Below are 15774 nucleotides of genomic sequence, written 5' to 3'. Positions count from 1 at the left end.
TGACAATTCATGGTGCTAACTTCTATGCATTCTAGAAGCTCTTTTGTAGCCTTTATAATCAGGCACTCCTAGTGTACTCTAAGCATCAAGTTATTGAATACATTGTTATTCTGATCATACTCTCTCCATTTTTTGTCTACAGTTGTGCTTGTGTTTGAGTTCTTAGTTCTTGGGTGAATTTTTCCCTTAGGCAAATTCTTACAGGTATGAAGGCTGCTTTAAGACCCAATGTGGCATTGGCACGGTAGATTAAGTGTCATGTAGCTATCATAAAAAAATGTGAGTACAATGTGGTCGCAGATAGAGAGATTTCAAATAAAGTTGTCTTCTCATACAATACTTAACAGACGAGGTATCAAAGATTATCAATGCAAAATGTGATCTTGGAGATCATAGTAGGCAACTTTGAAAGACACAGCTCGAGATTATGAGAGATATGGGTTATGCGGGCTTACACATTGATTGAAGTTTGATGTTTTGTGTATATTTATGCCTTGTTCCATCATTGCTGCACCTTATTTGGGCTATCACCTATCGCTCTTGTTCCAAACACAAACCATGTTTTAGTGAGATTCGGGGGGGAGGAATTGATCCCTATGAGTAGATTGAATAAATTATTTGCAAGGGAAAGCTTTAGTTGGGTAATGTTTAATTGTTCTTTTGATAATGTGTGAATTTCTACTAAAGGGGTGGTCAATTTCTTCCTTTTCCTGATTTGGTTTCTACTGTAATGAGATTAAAGGGACAGTGATATACAAGCTTGAATATGGATATAATGTGGTTTTGAGGTTGTGTATAAAGAGAAATGTTTGTATATCTTGCTCAATTTTAGCACTATCGGGCCATTTGTCAAGTTAAACAAGAGAATTAGGGGCAGCAAACATCATTGTCCCGTGTACCCTCAATGACACGCTAGAGCATTTGAGACTATTGCAAAGATAGGTGAAGTTATGTTATATATCTACACTAGTGGGAATAATGTCACTTAGTGTCAATGCAGGGGGAATATTTAAAACATCAAGTTATATATGTGTGTGTATGTGTGTGTGTGTGTGTGTGTGTGTGTGTGTGTACACACACACACATACAGACACACTTATCTATTATAAGGAATAGATATGTTACAAGTTGATGAAAAAATTAGGTTTATCTCAATTGCTGAGGAGCATATCACATCGAATGGGTATTTCTTCACAACAAAAGGATATTTAAAGGAACATGATGTATCAAGAAGTAAAAAGGATCATTCATGTGGACTTGAAGACTTTACATAAGTTATAGATCCAAGGATTTGTTAGTCAAAATATAACCAAACAAATGTCATATGCAGAGCAATTTTGAATATAAATGTTGTGGAGGAACTAACAAGTAAAAAAAGGCCCGAGGATATAAATGGAAGATGCATACCCTAGTGATGGTATTAAAACTTTATTTGAATCGCATGCTAATTGTCTTTACTATAAACCTTATAGATGTAATATTTGTAAACATTGGACCATATGAGAAGAGATGATGATTGTCAAGAATCAGTTATGTAACTGAAATGTTATGGAGATAACCAAGTGTTAAATAAGCCAAAGAAAGGTAGAGTAGAGGGCTCTTTTTTTTCTCTCTCTCGATGGCAAACTTTGTGCTACTGTAGGGGAAGGGTTCTAGTTTTTCACAGAGAGATTTCCCAGTTCTTCGAGGAAGGGAAGACAAATTTTGGGGTTGCAGTAGAACAAAGCTTTATTTTTCTAGACTTTGTGTTAGTTAAAGAAGGAAATTTTGATTTTGGGATGTAATGTAAGGGAGGGAAATTTTATTTTCTTCTAAATGGTAATTCTGATGCATTGTGTAATAAGTTCTGCATAGTCTTTTACATTTTAGAGAAGGGAGAGTAGGGAGATCATTGTAGACCAAAACTTGGAGTTTGGGCAGTTTCTTCCCACTGATTGTTATCTTTGTGTAACTTTCAGTTTTCTCTAAATGCATTCAGTGTTGCTATTTTTTGAATACGTTTTGATATCAATATATCTTCGAAGCTTTGATTCTTTACTTTCTTAGGAAAATGGAAGATTCATTCATTGTTTTAGTTCTTTCTGTTATGTAAAATCTGAATGAATGAACTTTGTGTCATTTATTTCTTTTCAGTTGCTTAGTTTTTGTGCATCTATTTTGTGCTTATGGATGGATGTTTGTAAACCTTTTGTGCTTTCAAGTTAAAAGCATTCATATTTGTAATGTAGTTGATTCATCGTATATCATATACGGGGAGCTGTACCCGATAGAATTCAGAGGAAGGTTATTAATCCAATACAAACCTATCCAACTGTTAGTGCTAATTTGGTCTTCTTATCTGGGCATTTAGAGTTAATTTGTATGTATTTTCTTAGAAGACAATCTATTCAATAATAGTCATCAATATCCTTTCATAGAGACAAGGCATACCAATCAAGCAAGGTCACAACCACACACCATCACTACTCTCATCCTAGTCTATACTAGCACTCAAGGCATGATTGAGGTACCAAACTGACATCTTGTTAATTCATTTTAAACCCCCTTAATGATCATGTTATGACTTATTAATACTACTTACAATGTGTTTCCCAGGAAGCCTCTTCAGGTCTTTGACCCCCATTGCAAGCCACTTCCCAACATACACATAGATAACCTACCCTAACCTCATATAAATGTATCTCATAAATAATAACTGTAAACATCTCAGTTTTATACAAGCAACTGGATTCACAAATAGACCGCATATCAATTTCCTTCAATAGGTTGCATGAAGAATCACGATATAAGATCTCGCAAAGCACTGGTTATCATCACGAAACATAGAACAATCATTTTGACATGAATCACTAGAAAACAACTTAATTCCCTGCCTCTAGTACACATTCCTATTTGGTCAACCTACTAGGTTTCCCCACACCCATCACATGAATAAAACACAACATCACAATAATTTCTTTATGCCAAGTGTAATTTTCCAACCATGAAGTTTTCGATTAATGTTTTATAAGGTTCTATTTGGAGTCACAGTTGCAGTTTCCTATTTGTAAAAGTTCCTTGGTTGAATAGAATTCCCAAGTTTAGTTTGATCATAAGGATAAGTTTCATTTTCATAGCTTAAATGTGTATGTTTTTTTTTTTCCCCCAAATGATTCGAGTAACTATTAGACTACAATAATCCTTACCAGAGTAATTCACTTAATTACAATTGTTTTTTGATAATATTTGAAAATCTAATAAGAAGGTGATTAAATAGGTAATCATATCCTCAATGTACTAAATTCAATTACTAAATGACTGAATTCAGTATAGTTAAATTCCAATTTAAAATTAAATCTTAAGACTAAATTTAGATTATACTAATTATTACCTACTCTAATTAATATTTTAAAACTATATATATATATATATATATATATATTCATTTTTTATTATTAGCAATTCTTTTTTTCTTCAGAAATTTAAAAAATATATATATATAATATAAATCTCGTAAAGGGATTACGCCTACCTTAAAGGCAATACTGCTACCTTGGGCAGCTATGTGTGGCCAAGGTTGCAACGCATTGGAGGTGGGGTGTAATGGCCCACCTCCCAATTTGATTTAGATTTTTTTTTGACAAACAAATCTCCCATTAAAAAAAATTGGATTTCCACAAAAAAATTATTTCAATCTTTCATTTTGTTCTATTTAAAGAAAATCTGGTAAATTTTTTGTTGTCTCCAAAGCCTTGGCTTTAGATTGTTTATCTCAATTTAATTTCTCTCCATTGGGGTTTCAATTTTAAATTCCATAGATGTTTTCAGAACAAGAACCATTGATCTCTCTAAGGGGTTTCAAACTTCATCCTACCAATTTTACTAAAATGAATTCAATGTAAATTTTCCAATAGATCAACCATAGTATAATTTCCATTTCTTATAGGCACAAAGAAGATAGAAGTTCTTGAGTGGTGCAGGAGCACCAGGACCAAGGATGAAGACTTATGAAGACACTAGGGTCACTCATAGAACATAGGGGTCACCATAAGGCCAAAATAAAGGATACATGGGGCAATTGATTCTACAAGGTTTAAATGATCATTTGTGATTGTAATTAAGGCTAATAAAGTTATGTGAGTTCATGTAATACATGATTGTAATTGATGTTGTCAATGATGCCTTAATTGGGGCATATGGGTCAAGTGAACCTTATAAGGGTTTGAAGGGATAAATAGGAGTTTAATAAATGATTTGGGTGTCATAAAGTCTCATAAGACCATATGAATGTAATAAAGATGATGGTTAGGTTCCCAAGGTTAGAAAAGTCAAAAATTGCTAAGAATGATAATATGCAATAAGCTTTTGTTAAGGATATAACCGACTAATAGTTGGTTCCATAGGCGGTTTGGATCAGTTGGTATAGTGGGGAAATGTTTAAATATGATGTAAAATGTCCAAAAAGGGCATGATGGACTGTGTAACAAGTAGGACATTAATGAAAGTTCAGTTTCTTGTATTTTCTTCGTTTTATTATATTGTTGCAGTCTGATTACACACATAATTTCATGTGAAAAACTTAGCATATTTATCTAGAACCTATTGGAATACATGAAGGCGCGAATATACTCCATTTTGGTTTTTGAATCACACGATTTCATTGAAAATCAGCAAAGATATTCAATTTTTGGTGTAGGTTGTCCAAGCTTTTACTAGTGTGAACAGAGAGCACTTGAAATGTAGTTTCTTTCATAGTTAACGTGGAATAAACCACCATAATGGACAAGGTTATGGTAGAGAATGTAAATAACCTGTTTTACAAGTTGCAGGCATTTATGCAAGAGTTGGTAGGTGTTTGGAATGGAGAAAGATAGTAACTGTTTGGAAAATGAATGAAAAATTATCCCAAAAAATGCAGTCTCAGTGCGGGGGACATATCTCCATATTGAACTGTTAGATCTTGCCAAATTTTGGATATGTTGGAGAGGGCCAAGATATGCCAAATTTGAATGGTGTGATCAAAGAAATATGATTGGGGCCAAAAGTTATGGATGACTGTTTACGGGTATGTGTAGAGGACAGTGATAGGGAAGATTTTCATGGATTTGTTTCATGAATGTGTTGGGATGTTTTATAAAGGGATTAAAGGGTTATAGGGGTACATATAGAAGAGTCCTTTTGTTTCAAGTAGTAGTGGATCCTTTGAGAGTGATCTTAGTTGATAGGTTATTGGAGACAAGCGGAGTGCTGGAAGACTAGGACAGTCACAACACCATATGTTCAAAATGCATTGATGTATGAGTGGGAGGGTTCAAAGAGTGAAGACATTAAGATGTGGAGTCTAGTGGAAGATAATATTGTTGTAGACCACTAGCCTCTGTATCATTGAGGAATTTTCAAATGGATTTTCTCAGCTTCCTACCTCAATTTGATGCTAATGAAAACTGTTGAAACCTTGTGCCCACGAATTCCCATCTTCAAAAGCCCATAGAGAAATTCCTACCTACCAATTCTCAAGGTTCTCTTGCAAACCTTTGTGTGGAGAAATGAGCTCCAATTACAAATTAAAAGGCCTCTAACCCTAGTTAGGGTTTCTATTTTTCGATTGGCCTCACTTAATTATTTTTATTTTATTTTATTTTAATTAGACATTTCATGCACACTTAGTGCCTTTTGTATTTTATTTTACTTTATTTTAATTTCCATTTGTCTTAATTTAGCAAGCTACTTTTAGAGAATAATATTATTGTTGCAATTTCAAATAATATTTAGTTCTCGTTATTTATAGGTAACTTCTAAATTTACATAGGCTAAAAATAAAATAATTACTATTTGCCCACATTAGTTTTTGACATATTTAATTATTTCTAATTCTAAAGTTAGAATTTTTAGGTAAGTCTTGCAATTAACACTTTTATTTAACTAATTCTTATTTAATTAAATAAGTATGGTAATATTTTCTTCCTAAAGTTTTTTCCCATTTAAATAATTACTTTAATTAATTCCTTTCACTGATTAATTACACTTAAAGCTGCAAAGTAAATTGTGTACTCAGAAGAACCTCAACAACCAAGCAAAATATAAAATCAATCTCAAAGCTTAAGTCATCAAATTCACATCACCTTGACAAATTTAGAAGGGTAGAGAATCATATACTTGTCATTTACCATGGGAAAAATTGGCTCGGGGTTGGGATTTGGACTTCAAAACTATCTCCCCTCTTTTACCTTTGAGATATTGCGATAGGGCACACTCATCTTAGAAATTCAAGGAAGTATAAAAGTAACTTGCAACCTGCATAAAAGATGAGAATATATATATATATATATATATATATATATATATATATATATATATATATATATATATATATATATATATATATATATATATATATATATATATATATATATATATATATATATATATATATATATATATATATATATATATATATATATATATATAAAGCTAAACATGCAATGACAAGGAGTGGTACATTGTGTAGATGCCAATTAACAAGTGACTACGACTCCCTCTCTCAACCACATTAGTCACGAAAAAAAGAGATAAAAAAAACACACACACCACACATGCAAGTATGAGGAAAGTATCCAAATTCAATATAACACATCATTATATTCTTAATTGTAATCGTTATATAAAAGCATCTAAACATCATCACATGAATATCCATGAATCATAATAACACTAGAAATATCCCGAGTACAAAATATCTCATCAAACATATAAGAAAATCATGAAGATAGTATCAACCCATCCGGGTAACCAAGTACTGCTACATCAAATAACATAACATGGAAGTTGGCCTAAAAGTGTTCAACAACATAACTGAAAGCGAAATGGGGTAGGCACTACATTCACCTTCTTAACAACTTTAGGTTGCTCCTAAAGAGTAAACATAAATATCAACTCATAGATAGACAATATGATAAAGCATGAATTGATGCAACATGCATCTTTCTCTAATGACCAATAGATAGTGGAATAATCCCTAGTTTACCTCTGAGGTAGTCATAAGTATCCCTAGGTAATGGCTTGGTGAAGATATCAACAAATTTCACTTTCGATTTCACATATTTCAGCTTTACTTGTTTCTCTAGTACTTGTTTTCTCAAATAGTGACACTTGATTGATATATGCTTTTTCATGGAATGCATCACAGGGTTCTTTGAAATGTTTATAACAATGGTACTGTCATAATAGATTGTCACATGAACATTTACTTCCTCTTCTATCCCTTCAAGCAACTATTTGATCTATGCAATGTTTGAACAATTGATTGCAACTACTACATGTTCAGCCTCAACAGTAGACTGTGAAATGAAACTTTTCTTTTTTGCTTATCCATGTCACTAATCTTTCTCCTATAAAGAAAGCTCCTCCACTTGTTCTTTTTCTATAATCCACATTATATTCCCAATCAAAATCATATACACTTTCAATTCAAAATCTTCATTCTTTTTGTACCACAAGCCATAATCCTCGGCTCTTTTTCAGACATCTAAAGATTCTCTTCACAATAGTCAAATGTGTCTCTATACTTTGATTGTGTTATGTATATCCCATCCTTGGTATGTTGAACTTGTCAGCCAATGAAGAATTTGATCCCTCTTATCATTGACATTTCAAATTCTTTTCTCCTTTCATCAGCAAATGATCTACAAATTAGTGTGTTTCCTCCAAATATGATGTCATTAACAAAAGAATTTAGCGAGTAATACCTTATCTTCAGATTCACTTTTCAAGTAGAAGTTTCTATTTTCACTAGTTCTAATGAAACCTATTCTCATCATATATGAGTGGAGTCTTTCATATCATGCTTGGGGTGCCTATTTTAAACCATAAAGTGCCTTGTAAAGTTTGCATGCCATGTTTTTCTTGCCTTTTTCAGAAAATCCTTATAGTTGCTCAATGTGCATTTCTTCTTGTAGTATTGCATTAAAAAATGCAAACTTTGCATCCATTTGATATACCTTGAATCTTTTATAAGCTACGCATGCAAATAGAACTCTCACACCTTCTAATCTAGCAACATGAGAAAATGTCTCACCACAATCAATGCCTTCCTCTTAAGCATATCCTTTACACACTAGTGTTTCGTTATTTCTTGTCGCATATCCATTCTCATTCAACTTATTCCTTGAAATTCACTTGGTTCCAATAATATTTTATCCTTAGTTCTTGGTACCAATGTCCAATTGTTCTTTTCAATCTCATTAATCTCTTCTTTCATTCCATGAATCCAATTTTCATTATCTAGTGCATCTTTAACTAGTGTAGGCTCATAGTCACAAATAAAACATGCACTATCTCTCAACTTACTTCTTGTCATGGCTCTTGTATCTTTATTTTGAATTATTTGATTCAGCGAATGGTTCCTTCTAACATACTTTTCTTAGATGATTCTTTGTTGTTCAACATTTTCTTTACTCGGTGTGGGTTTAATTGGTTCCTCAATTTCCGCTTGGGTAAAGTGTTAGGAAATCCTTTATGATCATATACAAATCTTTGATAATCTTTAGGTTCCTTTTTTCTATCTCCTTCATTCTTATCCACAAACTCATCAATCCTTACATTCACACTTTCCAATATCTTGTTAGTAACCTTATTCAAATATTTATAAGCTTTTCTCTTTGTGGAGAAATATGCTTTCATCTCCTTTAAAATCAAAATTTCCATTCCTAGAATCTTTTAGAATGTAACACCTACTTCCAAAGATCTTAAAGTAGCTAACATTAGGTGTATGGCCATACCAAAACTCATAAGGAGTGTTGTTTGTACCTTTCTTCAATTGTACTCGACTGAAGGTATAAACAATAGTACTCATGGCTTCTCTCAAGAATATTTCTGAAACCTCCTTCTCAATTAACAATGTTCTAGCACAAGCAACTATATATATGTTCCTTCTTTTAGTTATTTCATTATGTTGTGGCATCCTTTGTACAAAGAGTTGTCTTTTAATTCTATTTTCATTGCATAAGACAATAAATTTATCAAAAATAACTTCACCTCCTCTATAAGATCTTATGCACTTTAGTTTCTTATATGTTTCCTTCTCAAATCTTTCCTTATACCATTTAGACATTTGAAATGCAACATATTTTTCCTTCAAAAAATATTACATATATCATCCTAGAGTAGTCATGAACAAACAAAATGAAATATTGATCACAATAATAGTTTTGCAATCTTGTAGGACCATAAAGATCAATATGAACCAACTCTAATATATCATTAGATGAATAATAATTTCTTGAAAAACTTGATTTTGTCATCTTACTGATCTAACATTCCTTATAGATGACTTTATCTAACTTGAACAATCTTAGTGAACCCCTAATTCTTTGCTTCTTACTAATCTTGATCAAGTTATCACAGTTTACATTATAGAATCTTTTGTGCAATAACCAAACATCTTCATATCTTGTTTCACCTATTGCAATATGACATGTATTTGCACTAGAGTTCAAATAGAAAAATATACCTTTAGATTGTTCACTAATACCAATCAATTCTCCAACAACATCATATATTTTTTGCTTTCGGTCTTGAAATGCTAGTTAGTGACCTGCATTGTTTAGTTTTGCCACACTCAACAAATTATATTTTAGTCTTTGAACCAAATAAGCATTATCACACTTAATATTTTCAATTAGAATAATGGATCCTTTCCTTTTCCAAAACACAAAGTATCATTACCAAGCCTAACACATCCTCCATCATATTCTTCTATGTTTTCAAACTTGTTAGCATCACTAGTCATATGATGTAAACAACTGCTATCAATAATCTATGTATCCATCTTATCAACTTGAGAAATAGGAGCTTTTCATCTCCACACCTTTCTTCTCCTGAATTATCCTTCATAGCAACATAGACTACTTTCTCACCTTCTTCTAAGTCATCAAATTCCTCATTAGTTTGGCCTTCCTTAGCTAGGTATGATGATTTCTTTCCTCTGTCCTTGTTATCTTTGAACTTTTAGAATTAATATTCCTTGTCCTTATCATTCATGTAATTGTTAGGACTCCTAGATGTAATATGACCAATATTTTTGTAATTGAAATATTTTAGAGGTAATTTATCTTTGTACTTTCCTTTCCCTCTTCGTGACCTCTTTACCAACATTGCTTCCAATTCTTCTTGTTCTTTCTCCTTGGGTAATATGTAGTCATAACCACTTCCACCTAAACTATGGTGAACATCTCTTTCTTTTTCTCTTCTTGCGCTAGCAATGGTTAGAGCCGTCTTGAAAGCATTTTCTATCTTTTGGTAAACTATTATCAAATTTATTAAGCTCAAATGCAGTCATCCTACCAATCAAAACATCAAGGATACCAATATTATCATGTATGGACCTCAATTCCTAAATAGCAGAGACTTTAATAACATATATAGGTGAGATAGTTTTAAGAATTTTTCTTACTGCATCTTCTTCACTCATAATTCCACTAGCTCCTTTGATAGCACTAACTACCTCCTTGATTTTGTTACTGTAGTGTACAATGTTCTCACCTTCTTGCATTCTCATGTCATCATATTTTCCTTTGTGACTCTCAACCTTTTCTCTCAGTACATTTTGATCACCTCCATTAACACATGCAAGTTTTTTTCGCATTTCCTTTGTTGTAGCACAATTCTTGATATCATCAAATTCAACATTAGTCAAAGAAGAAGCTATCTCAATTATTAACATATTGTGTTCTTGCTTTTCCCTCATTTGCTCAATTGTCATATGTCCAAGTGGTGGTGAAGTATAGTGATTATCCAAGTAGTATAGTTTGTAATCTCCAATTTCAAATAGGTACAAGATCATCCTTCTTAATTTCCATGTAGGGAAGTGTTCCTTGTTTGACTTGGATATCTCTTTCTTATAAATCTTTAGATCTTTAGCTAAAGTATTTTAAACCTTTATGTCTAAGCACCAAAAACTCTGATACCAATTGTTGGATAACTTAGGGGGGTAAATCAGTTATTTTAGGTCCCCTTAAACCAATTTTCCCCTTATAAAACCTCTCAAAAATTAACTTGGTTAAGCATTCAATTGACCAACAAGATTTTACAACATTATGCATATGAAAACATGAAATAACATGAAACACATTCATCATACATTGACACTAGTATTTAATGTGGAAATCTGATTTGGTTAAAAACCACCATAGGAATTGTCACCCACAAATAAATTTACTATTAAGAAGTGAGTTCGGTTAAAAGTTAACCATGTTAAAGTTTATAAACACATTTGCTAAATGTGACCCTGTTAGGGGATTTTCACCAAAGATCACCTAGATTTGTCACTCCTCAATTAGCAACCTTATTAAAGGACTCAATACATTCATTAGAATGCCACGTTACAAAGGATTTACAAATATGACTATCTAATCCTTTCGCTTAACATATTTTCTACTAAAATGGTTAGAAAGTAAAAGTGAAATGATTTGTAGAGATAAAAACTACCTCTGCCTATTCAGATATCCTTTCAACTCTTATCACTTCTTCAAACTCTTCTTTGTTGGTTGATCAAAAAACACACTTCATATCACTTCTTTCCTTCACACTTTTATTGGCCTCTGTTATGCTCGATGACTCTTCTGTCTTCCCTTGGCTATCAACAACTTTAACCTTTCTCACTCATCCCTTATACATGCAATGTTTTTTCGCTTAATCATATTCATTAGGGTTTCCATAATTTTTTCTCATCTGTTCGATCATATCTCATCTTACATTCAATATTTTTGCCACTTGGAAACATGTTTTATACATCACGTCGACTATAATTTACCTTGAAATTTGATCTTTTCTTGGATTAAAAACCTTTCCTTTAATCTTCTCTATTTGATCTTACCAATCCAATTTTATTTTTAGATTTCACTAAAAAACTTCTTTCTTTCCTTAGAATCTTCTTAGATCAGTCCAAATTCTCACTCGATGTAGTTTCGTGGTCGATTTTATCAAAACTATTTATCTTTACCAATTTGTGTTCTTCCCTTGCCAAACACTTTCATGTCCTCAATTAACACTATTAATTGGTTGACACTTATTTTCTCAACAACACTTACTTTCTTTTTAACACATGTTTGGTACACTTGCACTAAACGATATCTTTGCTTGTCGACTGCCATTTCTATCTTGATAGCACACACTTATTCCTTGTCTTTTCACTTCAAAACTTCAATCCTTCATTACTGACCAATATAACTGACTTATACATCATTCTAACACTTTATCAAATCATGTAAAATAACCAAACTAAAATTACCTTGTCAAATTCTGATTCATCAATTCCCCATTTAAGCTCATACACTTAACATCACTTCTTCATTCATATTTTGTCTTTAACAACCATTTCTCTTCTCAACATATCCTTCAGATAATTTTTCAAGCTTACATAAATCAATGAGTCAATAGACTTGACATCAATGATCATATAACAACTGATTCAATTCTCCTACATTCCTTTCAGTGCCTAGTTAACTAATATTGTTCATCATCAACATGAGTTTAGGTACAGTATGACTTGTAGTAACAATAATTTGAGTGGAGGTTTGGATGTGTCAATTAGCAGATTTAACACTTTATCATTAATTAACTTTGTCATAATACAAATGTCTATAAAGATAAGTAAAATTATGGGTGGGTCTAAAAATTGATGATAAAGTTCCATCAACATTGTTTGATAAATTGTTGATAATGATGAAGTTCTTGATTTTCTATTTTTTTGAAATTACTGGATGTGCCATCACACTTATTAATTGGAGCCATTGGAGTGGTTTTCTCAAACTAACTCACTTGAAGTTGATAATTATGAAGGATTGCACATTATTGAGGAAAATAAGAGAACTTATAAAGTACAATCTTATTTCTATAATCATTTTGTTAAGTAGTAATGAAAATATATTGCACATCAAGATGAGACTCATACTAAGAAATATGAGCATGTAAATGTATTAATGTACCAATGAATCGGTCACTTTTTCTCTAACACCTTGCTTGGAATCCATTAAATCAGTCAAAGAAATCTTAACTACACAAGGTTTGAAAATATTTAATATGGGTCAAAGGATCATCTTTATTGTTATAAGTATCAAGATGAGGAATCTCCATGTATTGTAGAAAAACACGAATGATATCCAATGACAAAGGACTAACAATGCCATAAGTAAATATGTTAAGCATGGATTAAGTCATTGAAGTGAGTTGTACTTGCAAGGAAGACATAGTTTTAGCTGAGATTATAAGAATAATATTGGTACAAAGGATGGTAAGAGGAGATGTGTTTAAAAAAGTTTAGGAGCATTATTATAAATTGAAGGAACAATAAATTATGAAAAGGTAATACTATTATAAGTGGGCATTGATGAAGGTATTGAAACACTTCAAGGAATGGTGATGATGATAAGATTAGAAATGCTAACATGTGTAGGATTGGGATTTTGATTTGAAGTTATGATGACGGGTGGAGTGTATGTTGATACACAAGGAATAGAGGTAGGTATAGGCATAGATGTATTGACCCTAGTATAAGGTGGAACAAATTATTACTCTTTGGCACAATCTCCAATAGGTTTGACATTATTATCAATAAGACGAGAGATAATATGGAGTATATTACCACTATGTTTATCATTATGAATTATCTTCCTTAAGCCTTCTACAATGGATATGAGCTTGGGATTTGAATTTTCTTGTCCTAACCATTATTTAATCTTTTCAAATTCATTGAAGGGTTTTTAGCTTTTACAGGAGAGACACTTAAGGCCCCTTCTTAATCATATGGTGGGCCCCAACATGAAATTAAGACAGCTTTGCTGAGATTGAGGAATCTAAAATATATTTAGTAAAAACAAGTGAAACCCTAAATAAATTTAAGGATGTGTGTCTAGAAAGGAAATACTAAAATGAAAAAAAAAGTCAATGTTAAAGCTAATGGTAGGAACCAGTGGAAGATTTACAAATTTTTTGATAAAGTAAGCATTAAAAGATTTGCAATGGTTTTGTTTAACTTCATGTGACACGTGCCTTGTGCTTGTATATCTTTGAACTTTATAGGACATGATTGCAAAAATATGCAATGGTATGAATTGACATAAAATGTAACCCTGAGGCTTCAACATTCAATTATTTCTATATTGTGATGTTTTGCATCCCACATCTTTTACTTGCATCTCTATAACCATAAATGAAAATGCCTCATCTAATGTACAATAATGCCAAAAGGCGTCAAAATTGACCTTAGAAAGAATAGTTATTTCAAGGACTTATTTATAAGAGGGGAACTATCTTGCAAGTCAAGGTGAAAATGCAACCATAAATTTAATCCTTTCACTTGTTAAAATTTCTTCACATTGGTGTCAAAAATATTTTTGGTATATAAAGGCAGCAAAATAAAGGGTGTTGACCCATACATAAAAATTTAAGAAGGCTTATAAGAGGGGACTATAGGGGTATGCTAATAACACATAATTTAAAAACCAAAAATATCAAAAAACTTTAACAATAAAATGATAAGTAAAGTAACTAGAAAGCATCCACCATTGTAAAAATTACATAAACACTCATGTGAGTAATGGTGTATTAAAATAAAGTTTCATATCCAACAACATGAATCTAAAACTAGTCTAATACATAGTCTGTCTCTGGGTTTGATTGTGTATGATTTTATAGCATCGACATTTCGGTCACACTATGTGATCCATCACGAGAATGAGAGGGATGTATATATAAAGAAAGAGATACAGACAAGCCTCACATTAGAGAAATAAAAAGGCAAGGGGAGAAACAACAACATGCAACACCAAGTAAAAATAAATAAAAGAAAAGGAATACAAAATCAAATATAAATAAATAAATGTGTGTGTGTGTGTGTGTGTGTGTGTGTGTGTGTGTGTGTGTGTGTGTGTGTGTGTGTGTGTGTGTAGATATATTATATTAAAAAAATACACAAAAGAGAAAGAAAAAATAAATAAAAATAAATAATATGGAAAAAATATAACTAGGAAAATGAAAACAGGAACAAGGGAAAAAAGCTAAAGAGGCATACTAATAGAAAAAAAGGCACAAAAACAAAAAAAAAAAAAGTGCAAGAAAGGGGATGAAAGCACACAAACCAACCAACAACCTGAGAGAAGTGTAAGGACAAAACTAAGATAAGTTATGAGCAGGGAAAATATGTATATATGCATATCAAGGCACAAGCATAAAATATATTTAAGGAAAAGAACAAAAGAACACAAATAAAGGCTCAAAAGATAGAAACAAGAGAAAAGAAAAAAGGAAAAAAAAGAGCAACAAGCAAAGAGGACCACCAAAAGGCCACGAAGATAGGGCAACTAAAAAAGGAGAGAATGACATAATAAAGGTGGGAGGGTAGGGAAGGGGGATAAGGGGCGAGGAGAGGGGGAGGATGGGGAGCGAGAGGGGGAAACAAAGACCAAGAAATAAAGCTAGGGTAGAAGAAAACACAAGGATCAAAAGAGTCCAACAAGATAGAGCGAAACATGTTACAAAGAGAACATTGAGACACAAATAGGGCAAGGACATGACAAGAGAACATGAAGGTTGATGGTGGTTGTCAAGCATGCTTAACAAAGGTTTCCAAGTGAGGCTTATTGACCACCCATCATTTCAATTGTGGTTGATGGGATGGTAGTTGATTTGGAGTCTCCTCTTGCAGTTATTGTTCTCCTTCAACAAGATTTGGATGCTCTCCAAAATAATTATAATTTTTGGTAGAGGAGGCGTTCTCAACTAAAGAAATTTTGAGGACCC

At 32.3% G+C, this 15774-nt stretch overlaps 1 pseudogene; it reads left to right on the top strand.

Annotated features, from left to right (window-relative positions):
* The first annotated feature begins 206 nt into the window (after positions 1-206).
* The window catches only part of LOC149554630 (triacylglycerol lipase 1-like), a 69862-nt pseudogene continuing 54294 nt past the window's right edge, over positions 207-15774 (top strand).

Source organism: Cupressus sempervirens, chromosome 5 (genome assembly GCF_028749045.1).
Source record: "Cupressus sempervirens isolate cs-2001-9-10 chromosome 5, ASM2874904v1, whole genome shotgun sequence".
Classification (NCBI taxonomy): domain Eukaryota; kingdom Viridiplantae; phylum Streptophyta; class Pinopsida; order Cupressales; family Cupressaceae; genus Cupressus; species Cupressus sempervirens.
This window is presented reverse-complemented; position numbering and strand designations above follow the sequence as displayed.